Source organism: Carassius auratus, unplaced genomic scaffold (assembly GCF_003368295.1).
Source record: "Carassius auratus strain Wakin unplaced genomic scaffold, ASM336829v1 scaf_tig00032617, whole genome shotgun sequence".
Taxonomy (NCBI): Eukaryota; Metazoa; Chordata; class Actinopteri; order Cypriniformes; family Cyprinidae; genus Carassius; species Carassius auratus.
Genome location: NW_020526015.1, coordinates 115316 through 134165, shown reverse-complemented (window position 1 = coordinate 134165; position 18850 = coordinate 115316).

Here is an 18850-nt window from a genome sequence, read left to right as displayed (position 1 = left end):
TAAGCTCGCCTCCATCTGCTACTAATAAAAAGAAACAGGGGCTGTGTCACAGAACCGGTGTGAAACGCTGAGCAAAGGCTTGTTTACTGAGCCCTCAGCCTGATTCTCAAAGGTAGTTCTCAATATTTAACTCTTTTATATGAGTTCTCTGGCAGGAAAAGTGTAGAAAACACAGCAAAAGTAGGTGCAAAGAAATATACAACTTCAGCTCCTGAGTTCATCTCCTACACTGGGCACTCAGTGGCCCTTGTCTATGCGGTTCATGAACTGCATCACTTCAGCAAGTTAAGGTAATGTAATCTTTGTTTGATTTACCGCCCTTTTTCAATAAAGTTTTAGCTGTGCTTCGGGACACAAACGGCAAAATGAAAAACTTTACTTTGTCAGCCTGCCTAATTACCTGTGCGCTTAGGTGATTTTTTTGTTTGTTTGTTTCAGGTTTGACAGTTAATTTCACAATATACAGCTTTTAAATAATTCTGAAGTTTGGGCAGTGCAACCAGTAAGATGCTGGGATGTATGGTCCTTCACTAGTGTTGCATTTCCTTAAGTTAGCTCTAAACTATATGCGTTAAACAAAAAGTTTCTCCGTAGCCGTACCTCGCCGATCAGGGAGAATGTTCTGATCCTAGTGCATTGGGCACTCTCACATGTGCAAGACCTTGAGCAGCACTCAGACTTGTGCCAGACTTGAATCTATTTCCACACCCAGAAGGTTCCAAAGCCCCTGGGAGGAGCAGCAAACCCAAGCCTGTTCTGCTAGCTGCAGTCTGTTTCCCAGCCAGTCCCCCTGAGGCTCCTAATCATAGCTGCAAACCCAGGAATCAGGGTCAGTAAATGCAAAGCAGAATTTAACAGAACGAAACCCATAGCACCACGGCAATCACATTCATTGCAGACTGAGTGCTTTCTTTGCAGAAAGTCCCAGTATGGCTTGTTATGAGCCCATTCTGCTCTGCATATATTTATGTAAACGTAAAAACACTGCAGCGTTTTGAGACACAGTGATATTGTGAGGAAAGGAGATTCGGATGTCTTTCCATTCTTCCACTGCATGCAGATATAAGTCCCACTAGATCTGAAGATGTCAGCATATTTAAAGACTAAAACGCTGCTGGACAGATGTTTTATTTTTTATGTCTTTGATCACAAAATGTCTGTGGCATATACCATTGAAAAACCCTGCAGTTTGTGTAATCAGAGAGTTTTGCTGGCTCTGTGATTACCAGCAGTGCTTGGTGGAGTTCATTATAACCCTGTCTCCTGCTCATTCTGATGTCAATTAAAAAGCCTGTTTTATACTTCTTTCCTCATCAATCAACATAGGGACTACATTAGCTTTCAGTCCATGCCATTCAACTCCATTCCAGATGATTTCCTCCCAATCTATCATGACAGGATCCACCAAGGTTTCCTCTTTAAAGCTTTGGATATTGGATGCAATTTACAGCATTTCCTGCTTGGACACAGGCCCTTCCTGGGACTTCATGAGGAAGCAATTAGATCCAAAGTGATGTAAATACAGCCATAACAATGACTTGGGCTTGAAGGTATTGCTTTGAGGGCAGAGGGTAAACACAGTTGAATTAGATTAGGGCTATTAGAACCTACCTAAATTTAAAAGAGGGAAATAATTAAATAAAAACAAGAAAAAGGAAGCCATCATTCATCGATCTCGTCATTTACGTAAAAAAATCAGCTTGTTTAAATTTGCATCGCATTGGATAAACTTCCTATAGTTCATTGTAAATCCTGTTAGTGTAATACTGATGAAAAAGTTCATTAACAAAGATTTTTTTTTTTTTTGGCAATGAAGACTGGACAATTTTTTTTTGCTAATTCATAATGATGATGATATTTTAATTATTTTAAATAAACCATACTGCTGACCCTAATAGCAATATACTAACCTTTTATTAAATATATTAAGTATATGTGTATATAAAAACAATACAGAAATATACAGTGAATGCTATTTAAAAAAAGTATATATATATAATTTTTATTTTATTTTTATCATTAACATAAAATCAGTCTATATAACAGTCTTTATGGTGCCTTTCTATTGATTATAATATTTGTTCTTTTTGGAGCTTTACAATCCATGTTCACTATCTCCTCTCATTTTATGGAATACAGCTTCAATTTTGGAACATTTTTTATATTTTATGAAAAAACTGGGCCCCATGGGCCTGGAATGATGTAAGGGTGAGTAAATGATAAATTTGTCATTTTTAGGTGAATTAACCCTTTAACTGGATGCTTCCTTTTAGGTGCAGACCTGAAAAGGACATTTTAGGACAGACACTCTTAACTAAAATGTTACTTTCTTCTTCTTCTTTTTTTTTAATTACTCAATATGATTAAATATAGATGATATTTTCATCAAAAACCAAAAACAATGAGAGAAAAAACTGTGAAAATCAACACTGGACGAGGAAACAATAGAGAAGTGCAGTTGCTCAAACACGCTCAGTGTGTGCATATTCATTGAAGTTGTTGTGCAACACAACAGTGCTTAGGGGAAACTTTCATTTGCAAAAAATGAGATCAAAACTCATAAGATCAATCAGCCACATCGAGGAACACAAGAACCCTGCTGTGGACGCAATGCCATGCACTAAAATGGCCACCAGCGCACAATGACACACAAACACCAGCTCACCCCATAGTGTTTTTCTTTCAGGCAGAGAGCACATTTGAGCAGCTGCAGTCAGGATGCCCTAGCCCTGTGGAGTGACAAGTTTAATTTGACTTTTTTCAGGAAAAATGAGAGCTAGACAGCCCAACGTACCATTCTTCTAATTTACTGTGTCCATGGTAACCAAGTGTTATTGCACAGCAGGTTCTAAACTAAAAATATGGGGTACAGCTGAAAGCTCTTGGGATAAAAATGTGTAAAGAATAAGTAGAGCAATAATGAAACAGAAAAAGGACACTGTAAGGTTAACGTCAGCTTTTTCTAAAACATAGACCTTCACCCTCTTTCACGAGTACAAATCAATTCATGTCCTGAACTCAACCCAGGGTTTACTGATTCCATTCAGAGGAAATGAGGTCAATGCCATGATATCTCATTTTAGTCATTCAGTCATTCAGAACGCTGATTCATTCAGTCACAAAACAAGTGAGTAGCTCATTGAATCATAAATTCAAATGATTTGATTAAAAACAAGTGTCTTTATGAATGGATCATTCATTTAATTGAGTTATTGAATCATTAATTCAACCAACTGTAATTGGTATTCAATGTATTCAAATAATATTAAGCATTTAATTTAAATTAATAGATAATAAATTTTCACATAGACTTTATAAAATACACACTGCTCATATTCAGAATAGCAATGCCAAACTGAGAGAGGGTGAGAATGGCATGTTCAACATAACTCAAAGGAAGTTATCCTGTGTTGAAGAGGTGCACAGCTGCACATTGCCTCTCTCATCTTGTACCTTTAATGTGTGTTGTACTTGAACTCTTAGGCCACTTCTGTGAAACTGACATTAATGAGAGCAAATTGATGAAAAGAGATACAGGGGTAAAATTCTCCTGACTTTTTAAACTCAGGTGAACTCCAGGTAACCTTCAGAACAGAACAGGCAAGTACAGTAAGTTTGGCATCAGGCTAAAACTAAAAGTATTTTTTTTTTATTTATTTTACCTATGGAACGATGCATTTCTTAAAGATTTCTGCTCATTCGAAATCGGATACAAATGAAGTGGCCCGGTAAGATTCTATTTGTTTGAATGCATTATTGAGAGAGCGATTTAAGTGATGAATAAGTGTTGTAGTACTTGTTTAAATCTTGCTTTCAGCTGAAAATATTGAGTATTTACAAGGAATAAACAAATTCCTGAGAGAATAGTCCTTGAGAACTATAACTTTCTGCTCATGTCCATTGACGTCATCATAGCATTCACATTCTTTATGATTTGAGTGATATGATTCTCTATTAAGCCAGCTAAATATTTTTAACATGTGAATTCTTGCTAAATATGCAGTTATATCATGGGCTGTTGGTATGAGTTGGACTTATGATGGAGCGGTGGTGGAGGGCTTTTGGAGAGAGTAAAAACCACAATCTGACTTTTAAAAAATCTGCTCGCTCCAGTCAAAATCACACCGCTCCACTCCGCACTACGCTCCCACTCCGCTCCGCTCACATACTCTGATTGTTCGTAACTGTTGCTGTCATGACAGATCTATTTCAGAACCAGCCACTATGAAAATAATATGGCCCGCAGGCCGCCTGTTGCTGACCACTGCTCTAGAAGTTGAACGAATATGATGAGGCATTTTTCACAACTTTGTGACAACTCTGGCTGTCAGAAACCAGACAGTCTGTGTCTGATGTACACTGCAGGGATGACAAGTAAAGACTCTTATAGTATTTTATGGATGTTTTTGAGGGTCCGCTAACAGTTTTTATCCTCACACTAAGGCTGAAGAAAGAGAGAACGACTCTTAGTGAGTGAGACAAACCACACAGGTATGTATCGAAACCAACTGTCCCACTCTGCCTCTCCATAAAAGTGTAAAAAAAAAAAATCCTGTGACCCTGACATTTGAAGGGCCTGCTTCCTCAGAGGAATTAAATGATACCTATTTTCTGTCACAGTCTTGCCAGAAAGAGTAACTGAGCACCCCCTGCCCAGCCTGCATCTATATTTAGATCTCTCTCTCCATAAGACACGCATGCCAGTATCACACATTAGCAACAGCCTCCTGCTGTTTAGCTCTCTATGACTAGCAGATTGGATGTTTACGAGAAGTACCCACTCATTAGCAAGTGGTGGAGCGGAGGGTACATATCCAACTTTGGACTCAACTTCAACGTTCTGTCATGATTTGAAATGTTTTTTAACCTAATTAATCAGATCCACTTTTATCAGACGGAGAGCTGTATAACATGGTGTATGACAACACTGTTCAATATAGGGGAAACTGGGGCTAGTTGTCACATGGAGAAGCTGTCACAAGGATTTTAACTCATTAACTGTAAGGTTTTGAGTTTTTTTCTTTAGCTGTGGTTATCTCGGTTTTAAATTAGGGCTTTTTTTGTGAGTTTGTTTTTCATGTCAAGTTGTCACATCAATATGCAAATTGTTAATGTTCTCATATGTGTTTTACACATTTCATGAATTGCATTCATAAAATTTGTTCTGAAATCAAAATTTTTCATTTTTAGTTCATGCTCGTGTCCATTAAATAACATTTTCATTTTAATAACATATGTAAATGTTGAAATTAATATGAACTAAGCTAATTAATGCTTTAGAAGTATTTTTCATTGTTAGTTCAACAAATTGAACCTTTTTGTAGAGTAGCACTAAGACATCAAATAAAGATGGTAATGTGAATTAATTTATGTGATTTTAAATATTTCTAACAAAAAACAATGAGTATTGCAAGCACTGATTGCCACTCAGAATCCAGATTAGCTGTGACGGTAGTTCTTATCGAGACACCCCAGACAGCTCATGGTATTATAAAAGTGATCTAAATCAAACAGACTGACAGTGAAAGCTCCTTGATTGCATTACATGATATGACCCTCTTGAGTGCATGCTGGGCTGCTAGTGCTAATCAGGTGCCACATACTTAATGTCACGTGTCTGTTTTGCTTTAGTTATATCTTAGTCAGTTGACCTAGTTTTCCCTTTGTGTTCAATTAGCTATTTCATTTGTGTTTTATTTATTAAGTCATTAGTCCCTTGCTTGCTTTTGTATTTATACTCCCTGTTCTGTTCTGGTTGTTGATTTGTCTATGTTTTGTGCTACGTTGGTTCTGGTGATTCCCATATTCCTTGTGGATTTATTATTAAAAGATTATTGTGGATTATATATCTTTGTTGTCGTGCACTTATTCATTAGCACCGAGCACGACAGTTTAGTCCTTGTAAATGATCTGTTAACAAATGAAATGCATTTTCTGGAAGCCGCCAAGCACAAGGAGTGAGATGCTACTGTCAGCACGGGAGTCAGAATGTTAGAATTTAACACCAGAGGGCTAATGAGTATTTTTGTTTTGTTTGCCAGTAAAAAATACCATTCTGATAATTAATAAATAAATAAATAAATAAATAAATATGGAGAAGGAAGCGTAAAAATGACCAAAGACCACCACAGTTTTGTTTTCCTGTTAAACATAAAAAATAAATACTTTTTTAATTAAGCGAGTGCTTGCGCTCAGCATGAGGTAACAGTGGGTACATAATAAAATACAGCACCGTTTACAATTTGCTTTAGAGCATTAACATTATATGCTTGATCCCTATGACACTTTTTTACGATTCACCATGTGAAGACATTTTCTCTTTGGCTGTTGGGGTTTAAAAAGTCTCCCTGAGCTTGCCCTGGGGTTGCACTAGCTAGCAGGTGACTTCTGTTTTTTAGAGGTTTAACTGTCTTCCTTCTCGAGTCAAAACAGCTACTTAACTCAATAACCTCTCTGGCTGTGATGAATGGTAAGATTCGGTCTGCTTTTGATAGGCTCAAAAGGAGGCTTAGAAAAGCTGAATTTCTTATTGTTTGAGCCTGAATGTGACAAATCAAATCTTAAAAAGTAGAAATAGCGATTGAGCCATGAAGTAATTGTGTCTCTCTAGAGTAAGCTTGGCTGAGGTGATTTGATCTGGGGATTTATGGTACATTAGTTGAAAGAAAATATTTTTTGTCATGGTCATGTTTTAAAGTATTACATCACCTTAACATTATTCTTGTTTTCCAGGAAACTTAATTTGACATGGGAGGTCCAGGGTGACATAATCTATCCCTTGACCTGTTTTCGAATTTTCTAAGACGTGAATTCAGGCTGCATTCAAACTAAACAATGTGTTCCTTTCTCTCAATTCTGCAGAATCATTCACAATCTTACTCATGTGTCATGCTTTGTTGTAAGAGGTCAAACAGTGGATTATTGAAAAGTTACTATGAGATTTAATCAATAATGCCTCAAATGGAATAATCTATCAGGACTGCAATGTCGATGTCAATGTCAATAAGCCCAGAAGCACCTTTTTTGTTATCTCTACAGAACCAAATAAAGCCTGGTCTAGGATAAGACTCGAATCCCATACCACTGTTCCTTACTCTATAACTACTGTAAGTAGTTAAGCAATTCATGAGCAGTTAGGAGCTTAGTGACAGTGCTGGCCAAGCTAATCAAACCAGTGACAAAAGTACCCACATAAAAGCTAGATTTCACAGAAAAGCTGTACTATCTACACTAGCTTTTATGATTTTATGATATGGAAACAGCATTTATACCAGATGACAAAAAATTATTTTAGATCTATTTGTTAAAAAGAAAATATACCTAAAAATATTACTATAGAGAAATATATTGCACAAATTTTAGTTTGAGTCCTCCTATCTGATGTGCCAGTAGGTGGCAATAAGCCACAAGTCTCTATGAAGTCTCTATGATCAGTCATTGGTTGAATCATTCAACCATTTTGATTCACTATTTTGGGGACAGTATAATACTCTTCCATCATCTTCCATCAAAAAGGTTTCTTTCAAAAACTTCATTTTCACTGGCAGAGTAAAAAAGACAGCTGATAAAATCTAAACTGTACGTAAATTAATATTAGATTCTCGTTTTTTGAACTGTTGCAAACATGCTGTTGATCTTCATACGATATGAGCACTTGTTCCTGTAGTCACTAATTTACTGTTAACTTAAGTCCCTGTGGAAAAACTTTCAAAAACAAATGTAAGAACAACCACAGGTGAGCTACATGAACTCTGCTTCACACAACTAACAATAAGATTCAGTAACGTTTCTCAAAAAGAGCTGAGATAGTTGGCAGTGATGCTTTGACAGCTGTGTGACACACATTTACCTTAACATACTGTAGGACAAAGGTGAATTCTCTGGCTAGGGGTCCAGCCACCTGGAGCTGTTCACTGGGCTGTCATGTAGCTCTCGTTGCCTTGCCAGCATGGAGGTCAGATGCTGTAGAGCATGGCATGAGCAATTCCACCTGGTCAGCCTGAGTACTGTCAGCTGGCACCATAGCTTGTCTTTGATTATGCGTGAAGCTTTGATGCCCATAGAGCCTGGCATTAACCATAGCTGCTCTTGATATAGTTTTCAATGACTTTTATTAGGTCATGGCCTTCTAAACATCCCATTTGGTTGAGTTATTGTTACATCCCTCATGAGGTGTGAAATGGCCGTTCTGCATTATTTAGGCATTATTGTGGAGTCCCCCAGGGCTCAATCCCTGCATATCTCCTGTTCAATCTGTATATGTTCCCACTAGGGAAATAATAACAACAATGCGGATATGCTTATTGTATATAAACCCAATAGACCTCTTAAATCATTAGTGGCATACTTTTGACTATCATCATAAAATCTGCTTTGCAGCTTATTCTGGCCAAGAACCACTCATATAGCCAGGACGAGGCTGTCTGACTGTTATTTAAAGCTAGAAATCACACTTTTTTGTCTTAATGTCTTTAATATGCTATTTAGGGGCAGGTCTAACTTAAATCGATAACATCACAATAATATGCTGGCACTAAAATAACTCATAATGGCACACAAGTCTCTGATAAAGAGTGCACTTCAGCAGAAAATATATGTAGGCTTTCTGAATTTCTGTACATCCAAAAGTAATAAGTACTGATTATTTCAGAGGCATCACTCAGACAACAACAGCTCTGGTTGTACAATGCTATTAGCTCTATAAATAGCTTTGTTATTGAAAAGCAACTTGATTTTGAAAATAGCAATGCTAGCACCTCACTGTTGAGAAATAATGGGTCAGAATATGAGAGTCTTGTTTGAAATATTACAAAATGTGAACTAAAAATAACATGATGATATTTAAAATTATGCAAAACTATCTGGGTTTGGTAAGTTTATTAGTTGTTGTTTCTGAAAGTCTCACGAAGGCTGAATTTATTTAATCAAAAATATATTAAAATCCATATTTCGTGAAATATTATTGCAATTCAGAAAGTTTAAAGTTTTAATAGATTTTAAAATGCATTTTTCTCTCGTGATAGCAAACTTTAATTTTCAGCATCATTACTTCAGTCTTCAGTCTCACATATTCCTTGTTGCTCAAGAAAAAAAATTGTATTATCAATTTGAAAACTACTGACCACAAACTTTTGAACAGCTCTGTAGATATTTAAAGTATTACATTAATACATATCATACATATCAGTAGTAAAGAAATTGTAATAAAACTGCCTATTATTCTCGGATGTTCATAAATATCGTTTTACTTGCATTTACTGGTAAAATAACAGGTCTATTAAATGATACCATGATTTCTTTTTCTCTGCCACTCTGTGGCTCTGCAGGTCATATGACAGGAAATTAGAGCAGAAAAAAAGAGAAAAGGAGACAGATGGACGCTGACAATCATATCACTGACAGAGGAGGCACTAGAGTGCTGTGGCAGGTCCAACAAATGATAGAACAGACACTTTACTTTGGGAACTTATCATCATTTAAAGCAGCTAAATTGATTACCAGATTTATCTAAAACCTGCAGTTATTCTAGTGGCTGAGTTTGAAGAAAGTGCTTAGTCTTAAACAGCAGTTTGGTGCATTTATGAGGTGACTGCAGATGTCTCATGTCCTGTCCTGTCCTGGGCAGGCTTCTGCAGATGGTGCTCACACTGAGGCTGCATTCTAAACTTAAGCATCTCCAGCGATGATGTGCTGACATTTGGCCCTTGCATCATAACCAGTATCCTCTGCCATTATCATCAGACAGCAGGATGTCTTAATCTCCTGCTATGCAGTGAGTGCTGTCTCTGGCAGTGAGGAAGACCAGGCGGCCGTCCCTGGCAGCCCATCATAGCCCTGTTTTGGGCCTGTCTGTGTGTAAACCTCACACCCCTGGGCAGCGCTGAACTTCTGACCCGTGCTTGTCCTGGATAGGTCTGTCAGTTGTGCTTTAATCCTTTAATCCCTACGCAAAGAATCATTCAAAACAAAAAAATACCCCAAACCACAGCATAAAGCGAAACGTTTATCTATACGCTATCCTTAAAGTAACGAGTTATCTACCTGTTAGTCTCACAGACAGTTGGCTGAACATCTGACGCATATGGCACCACCATAGATCAAGGTTCCCAGACTTTCTGCCGTTAGTCTGAAGGTCTGGCTATGCAAGACTGTCTGTCAGTCTGTCATTATATTGTTCTATTATTCATTTTTATCTGTCTTTCTGTCTGTCTGACCTTTTAATATGATCATAGTTTTTTAATATTGAAAATGATCTGTAATTACATGGGCAAATGTGGCAGAAGAAATGTGTGCACTTTCTTAACTGCAGTTTACTGCCATCTGTTCTTGTGTCTATCACCAGCTGACTGCTTGTTGTAGCCACTGTGAGCTGAGAGATTCAAGAAGGGAACTGCACTCATGCAAGTCATCAGCTAATCCTCTCTCACACTCTCTCACACACACAATGACGAAAAACCTGATTTCAATGCTAACTGATTTTGAAACATGTTGTGTTTTATTTGGGTTGTTGTGTGGGCTCTGTTCTCACATACAGGAGGTGGATGGGCAATATAATGTAATCTCCCATACAAAACAATTCCTGCATAATATCTGCTTAGCGTTTGTGTCAAAACTGAGAAAACAGCTATTTTCAGTTTTCATTTACATGGGCTATGCATTTTTTTTTCTGTTTTACTTTCTCTCTTACTGATGTCATATTTATTTAGTCGTCTTTTAGGCTGGGAGGCAGAAAAAGAGATTATGGTTGTTCCTCTGAGGATTGCTCCTCCTGCCAAACTTTCTGTCATTGCTTTTGCTTCACTGCCAAAGCAAGCCACCGATCGGACTGTCAGAGATATTTTCATACATCTTAATTTGCAAATTAGAGCAACTTCATTTGACGGCTGCAGCCATCAGCAAACAGATGTAGGCTAATCTTTTAATCAACAATATGCACAAATTTTGTTGTGTCCTTACAAATTCTGAGTGAACATATTGAGATATCATGAATAAACCTGTTTGTAAATCTATCAGCATTTTTAAATCAAAGAGAATGTGTAATGCACTGTTGCGGCCATATTTTGTAAACTGATCAAAAGACATCCAACTTAAGAACACAAATATATATATTATAATTTTATATACTTTGTGACTATGAGAGATGATCATGATGTTAATAAGAAGTGTGTGCAGTTCCATGCTCATTAAGCATGAAAAAAATGCATCTCTGTGTGAAGTGCTTGTTCAAGATTTAATTCTCAAGATTTCTTAGTTAAAAAAAGATAACTTTACTAATATTGAATTATGTTTATGTATCAAAATTGAAATTTAATTAAAGGTAAACAGGTTTTTTTTTTTTTTTGCAATCTTAATTCATGCACACCAACTTTGAAATATGCAGCTTTATATGCCATATCAAATTTATAAAATATGCTGTGAATCCCAGCAGCCTTCAGTGTATGAAATTTTGCTGAAGAGAATTTCATATAGCCAGAAGCTCATTTGCTGTTATTCTATCCATTATTAGACTAATTTGTAATTATGACTCACTGAAAAATGTGCATACTTATTCAAATGGAAAGCACTTTCTACTTGCTCCTCCGGGCTGCTAAACCTTTTCTTGTTTTAATCACAGTGTTCACATCAAAGTTGAAGTTGCACATCCAAAGCGAGACATCGTTTAAATGTATTTTTGTGTCCTTACAGAACACTGTACTAAATAAATGTTTGATGTCCAAATTCAATATCAATTCCATTCTTTATAGATAATTGTTGGGGAGGATGAAGAAAGTTTAACTTATATTTAAAATCCAAATGGGGGACACTAAGCATCATGGACGTACATGCTGACTTATGGGGCACAAAAAAGTTGACTAAAGGCAGAAGGGTCACAGCTTAGCACCAATTCATTTAGTTCCACTGGCTCACAAAATGAAGATGTTAAGAGCTGATAAATGTGAGCTCAGGGGACATCGTTGATTAAAATCTCCCTTCTTTCAGTTCTAATCTCTTTCAAGCTTTTTCAAGACTTTTGTCCTGACCAAGGCATTCTGTCCTGATGCAATGAAGCTTATATAATCACAACAACAGATCCTTTATACGTTGGTGGTAAAATGAAGACCACCATAGTATTTGGGGAACACCTCAAACCCAATTAACCTCACTCTGAAGCACGCGTGAAATCAGTCCAATGGAATGGTGAGACATCAAAGGCGGGATGATGTAGTGACCAAGAATCTTAAAAGCATGTGAGGTGGAAACAGCCTTAGCTTCTGTTTCTTCAATAAACGCTCCGTTTCTTTATTTGTCTCGAGAATGTGTGTGTGTGTGTTTACAGGTTTTTCTACACTAGTGGGGACTTAAACCTGAATACACACCAACTCATGGAGACTCACCGTTGGAACCTAAATTGAGGTCCTCATGTATACCAAAGCTTATAAATCATACAGATTACTTTTTTTTTTTGATTGTAAAAATGCAGAAAGTTTTATGTGAGGGGTAAGTTTAGGTATATGGTTTACAGTATAAAAACTGTGGGGAGTCCGCACAAGAATAGTACACCAGACAGTGCACATTCTAAATGGTGAGTGTTGGCAAGAAGAGTGACAAGCAACTTTTTGATTGTGTGCACCTCCCTGCCTGCTCTTTATTATGAGTGCGTTGCTTGTCTGGGAGCAGAGCACACTCAGTTAGTTTTTGAGGGGGCTGACTGTGCACATTGTGATTGTCTCTTGCTATGTATGCTCTGTTCATGCAGGGTGCTCTTCGAGGAGGGCATCCTAGTGAGCAATCATCAGGGATTGGGTCCCACGTCTGCCTCGGCAGAGCGATGCTGCGGCTGTGGTTATGGAGATCACAAATGGATCTGGTGGAGGAGTTCTGCCAAATGTGTCTCAATGGGTCCTGCTGACTGTTGGAAGAGGCTACATTATACAGTTTGATTCTCATCCGCCTCAATTCAACAGGGTAATTCCCAACTGTGGTGGGCCCCGAGCAATGGAACAGGACGTAACCTAGAGACATTTTGCATAACACAAATATAGTGCATGTGGGTCAAAGACAAGACATTTAAAATAAATTTTTTTTTTATTATTTTTTACTCATAGAAAGCATAAAATGCCGTAAAACTTTTGTGAAAATGTCAAAATATGGATGAAATAATGTTCCATTGTCATTTAGTGTAATGTAAAAATGAAACAATATACATATTCTGACCAGTGTTTATTAAAATATATAAAAGAAAATGTGATCATGTTAAATTGTATTATATTATTAATGATTAAATACCTCTTGCTGACAAACAGGTAAAAAACACTTGTTGTGTTAGACCCATGTATAATTTATACTTATTAAATTGTATTATTTATATACTACTTATATAGAGGGTATGAGGTCTTGTATATATAAAACCAACTCTAAATGCCCTTCTATCAGAAATGGAAAACAAATATTTACTTGACCTCTGGATGAACTTTGGCATGTTACGAAAAAAAGTGTTTTGTTTGTTAATTTGAAATGCATGATAACTGCTTTGGTGCTACCTTTGGCAATAATCTGTCGCCTTCCCCTTTGCATTGTTCAAAGGCTTCCATCAGACGAGCCATGGGGTACTGTCTGAGACGCCTCTATATCTACTGATTTTTACGCTTTGGAGATGAAAGGTTCTCATTAGAGGAAAAACTAAATGATAAGTATAATTATATAATTATAGAGACAGTTGCCCAAGAGAAGAGAGAATGGAAAAGAGAATATGGGCTGTTGATGGTGATTACACTGTCTCAAACTCCAGAAAGTGGATGTTAGGAGATATAGGTGTGGAATTTGTCTTCCGCAAGAAATCTTTATGAATAATTAATTTTGGTTATGTTTGTGACCCACTCATCAAGCTTATCATGCCTACCTGTACCATGTGTTTATCTAAAAAAACATTTAATTAAAGCCATATATTGTGTTTAGATAACCATGATTATCATGCAAAGTGCTGTTTTCAACTTACCTCAAACGTGTACTCTATAAAAGCCTTTTAAACTGTACTATACATTTGTACTGCATTACAGTCTTCATTTCCTATGCAATAATCTAGTAGCTTCAAGGCTGGGGTCATATAGAGTGCTGCCAGAATGCTGATCACCAGATTAAAAGCAAAAATACCATGGTTTAAATTAACACACTCTTTATAAGTGTTTCTAAAGGGATGCCAGGCTTACCACAGCTACATTTCAGCTCTGAATCTTTTTAACATGCATCTGACCCAATTGGGTAGCTGAAAGAAAGTAGCATAATCCCCCACCCCTTCATTATCTCATGAGATAAGATGTTATGCTCAAGGGTCTTTCTGCAGATATGCTTTCCCCCTCAATAACACCTTTCCAGTGTTTCAATTATGAACATGTCCACTCTTAATTGTCTAGTTAGAGGGAACATATTATTTCACTTTACATTTTTGCAATGGGCAAATCTATTGATTTCTAGCATTTTCATGAAGAGAACATTGCCACAAAGGCACCCCGGTTTTTATTTATAAAAAAAAAAGATTATGAGTTCTGTACCAACTTTGTGTTATAAGCAGTACTTAGACAATTGTCCTCAATTAGCGCCATTCATTTTTCCACCTAAAAATGCTGAATGAATGAAAAGATTGACCTGCTTGTAGCCTGCCTGATTAAATGACCTCAGATTTCTATTTTCACTAAACAAGCACCAGCCATTCAGGTCACGCTTACAAAAATAATATTCCTCATTAAGCAGCACACTCATCTTGCATTTATCAGAAAATATTGTGTCTTTTCTGTACTCTAACCTAACACAAATTGTTTTTGTACAAAAACAAGCAGAAATCTCTTACTCACTTGCCCTTCTTCAGATCTCACATCATCTCCGAGCCCTCCTGTCACTCTCAGAGAGGCTTCTGGGATCGGAAGTGATTAAGAGCTAAGTGCCACTCCGAAAGCTATTCTGAGTCATTCTATCAGTAATAACGGAAAAGACTAACACATAAAGAGTGCTCTCCATATGGTAACCATTCTCTGTTTTTGGAAGGTACACCACTGAATGCTATAAATTAATAAACTGAAGTTTCTCATATTTAACGTTCACTGAAAGTTGAATGAGTGGTGTGACCGGGGTGTCATTAGGGTTGGTTACATACTAAAATACAAGCGTTTCCTGCTGTAACACCACTACTGATTCTACATTGTGAAACAGAGTGCCTGTTCTTTTTAGTGAATCCCTAACATCAGTGTAGTCCAATTCAACAATCAAATGGTTCTCAAGAGACAGCTCTTTTTTAGTAAATCAAAAACATTACTCTCTACACTAAAGTTACCTTTCCGCTATCTCCGACATTCACATGAGATTGTAACAGTTTGTCCCCTAGTGGCATTCACAAAGAACTTTCAAATTGCCCGTGTTCCAGTTACCTTCTCTACTTATTCACCATGGTAAAATGAATGAAAAATGAATGTATGAAAATAATTGGTCCCCAATATGGCCAAACACCACGTTTTCTATAGCTAATAAATGTATAATATGATACTAATAATAATATTTATAATACAAATTATAATAAAAATATCAAATAATTATTCTGGACTTTTTGTGTTTAAATATCTTTTTTTTGGTTTTAGTGGGAAAATATGATTAATTCTCACTTTGTACCTTACTAATCTCAATGTTTTCCACATACACACGTGCTATTTTCCAAATATACATACACATATGATCAGAAATGTATGACATCTAGTCTGTCATTTGTCAAAGATGTGAAAAGAAGTTAAAAGGTGCATGTGAAACATTTCAGTGTGGTTGCTTTAATAAGTTGTGAATGATACACATTAAGCACTTTGTAAGTAATATTTTACCAATGTCTATATAAACACCTGTTAAAAAAAGAAAAAAAAGAAAAAAATAAATTCTTAATGGAACCATTACAAACCCAGAATCACAAAATGACCATATTATGGCTAATCTGGTGCCAGATATTCTAGCACTAAGCACAAAAACACTTTACATAAGCACATGCGTGCTTATCACAGAAACTTTTGGGGTATAGAAACTGAAGTGAGATTGGGTTCACCGCTGACGAATGGCCATGAGAGTCTCCTCACACTGATCCACCAGGAGAATAATTAGTCGAGCAGAGAGAGTGTACAATTGACTGAAGCAATATTATTTCATTTGCTGTATCGAACCCATTTATTGTCCCCATAAACTACAACTGAACTGAGGAGAAAAGTCAGTGGGAGAGAAAATCAAGTCACTAACCCGTCTGTCCAACTGACTGGAATTTTAAGGCATTCAGTCTAATTCCATACTACCAGGTTTCAAAAGGCTTTAGCAAAGATACTGCATGGTTAATAACTCTCTCCCTGTCGGGAGTTGCAAGGTCTGTCCTTCAGAATCGGTGAAGCACAGCCTGACATGTTTGTTCAGCTTGAGTACAATGTAAAGAAGTGCTGGCTGTATGGCTGTTGCTTATAAACATGACGCTTTTACCTACAGGATTTAAAGGATAAGTTCACTAAATGTATGTGTAAATGAACAATGTGTACTTTTTCTTTATGTGACCTGCGCCCAGATATCCCCTTTTATTTCCCAGCAAAAGTCTCCTGAATGATTTAGCGGACTTTTAACAAATCCAGGGCTTTTGTACAGAGCAAGCTTTTGCATTTTTGTTTTTCTTGCCCACAGACAGTCGGCCAAAATCAAAATCAAAAGTGCATTATGGGTGTTGAGGTTTTTGGCAAAAGGAAGCGAGCAAAAAATAAAAAATAAGGTAAAAAATACTCCCTCTACAGACATACATACAGACAGATAGACAGAGACAGAGAGTCAGTCAGTCAGTCTGTCCGTCCTCTAAAGGAAATAAATACACAATCCCATTATGGAAAATGAATAATGCATATGTTGCGCAATAAACTTAAATGTTGTAGGTAGACCACAAGAATTTTGTTTTTGGAAAATGCTGCTGGCCACTCTATGATTACAAGTATGATTGACAAGTAGACACACACACACACAATCAAAGAAACATCCAGCAAGCCTCGGCCTTCATTTGCGTGGCGAGGGGTGTCCATGCATTAAACAATAGCGCTGTCCATTGCAGCTGTACGGCCTCTCTTTTAAAGTTATTTGTATGGAAGAGGCGGAGCATTGTTGATTTTCCCTCCCTTCCTTTCAACCTCTCTGTCAGTATTTAAACTCAGTTGGGAAAATGGATCTTAATTCTTATTCAGAGTGGAATGACAGCTTAGAAGTTCAGAAGGTATATTTTAGTGCTCCCAAGACAGCACTTTCTCAGGCTTAACTTTATTACAGAACATTTCAAGTATATAATTTTCCCCTTGCCAAACTCTGCAGAGGTTCTAGGACTCCTCTCTAATGTCAAGGATTCCCACTAGGCCACTCAACTGAAGATGACACACAATAATTCATATTTAGACATTTAAAGACAAAGGCATAAAGATTCACTGCATTACATTCCAAACAAACCACTGGAGCAATCTCTTAACTGTTTGACTGTATTGATGGAAATCAAGCCATTGAGCTATTCCTCCATCTATTATCTCCAATTACTTTAGTGTCATTTGCAGAATACCATCTTTGATCAACAAAACGAAACATCCAGAAATAAATGTGAAGGGCCTGCACAAATGGAATATGTAGTTTCAGCTGTTTATGCTGCTCAAATGCACTACACTCTTCACTTGACAAATCTGCTATTTATTTGTTGGTTTAATGGCATCTTTGGATACAACCCAAACACATTATTTCATTAGACAACAAAGGAACCTGATTTTACAAATTATATTTTTGTTTGAGTACTGCTGTTTTTTCTTTATTTGTTCTAAGCATTTAAATATCTTCCCTGTCATGTTGCAGTCATTGCAGCTACTTTTATTGCCTAATGTATGTACATTAAAATAGACTGGCATTCTCTTATGTAAACTCATTTAATCCTGTGACTAATAGAGAAAAATCACACTATATTCATTCTCACTCCTTTTTCCTTTTATTGTGAGCTGGCATTAGTCTGTATTTTCCTTCTTTTGAGGCCCTTGGACCATAGTCAGACTCTATCTGCTCTAGGGGCATCATATGTGGATAGCCAAATGTTTTGACCCTCCTTTCTGTCTTTAAAGGTGCCATCTGTAATGTCTGGCAAAAAAAATCAAGTCATACTCCACATTCCATAACAGATGTGGGCAGTATGCCTCAATAAAATGAATTGGTCTACTCTAGAGTAACAAACGAGAAACGGCAGTCTCTATGCTCCGCCCCTACTTTCACAACAACACTACAGCCATAGCCGAAGCCTACCTAACTGTGCGTTCACACCGCCGGCGTCTAGAGCGTCAAAAATCGCTCTTGACGCTCTGCTCACGACGCTGCAGAAAGATTTGACCAACAGACTAGACAGAGCAGCTTAGTTATAATAAAATGGGTAACGTTAAGTTATAGCTAGCTAATTATCAAACGCAGCTACGGTTAGCCATTGGTAACATTAGCACGTTTATCGAACAGCCTTCGATACATTTCTATGTTATAACTTCCCGAAAACAAATACACAAACATATAAAACAAACTTCTAGCGAAATACTAACAGCATCTAACTTACTGTTAGAAATGTTGCAAGTTCGGAGTCGAGCCTCATTTCTTTCAGGTCCATCAATCCAGCGATTGAAAGCAGTGCCGATGTTTACTCTGGTTCGGCTCCTTTCCTTATCGGATTTGATTTGTGATTCCGAGCGCGGTTGTTTCCCTGTAGCGGGTGGTGATCTCTTGCCAAGGGCTTTAGACATCCTTTCTCTCTCTTCCCTGAACTGAAATGAAGTTTTGCGCTGTACTTTCCACATGATTGACATCAGGCCCA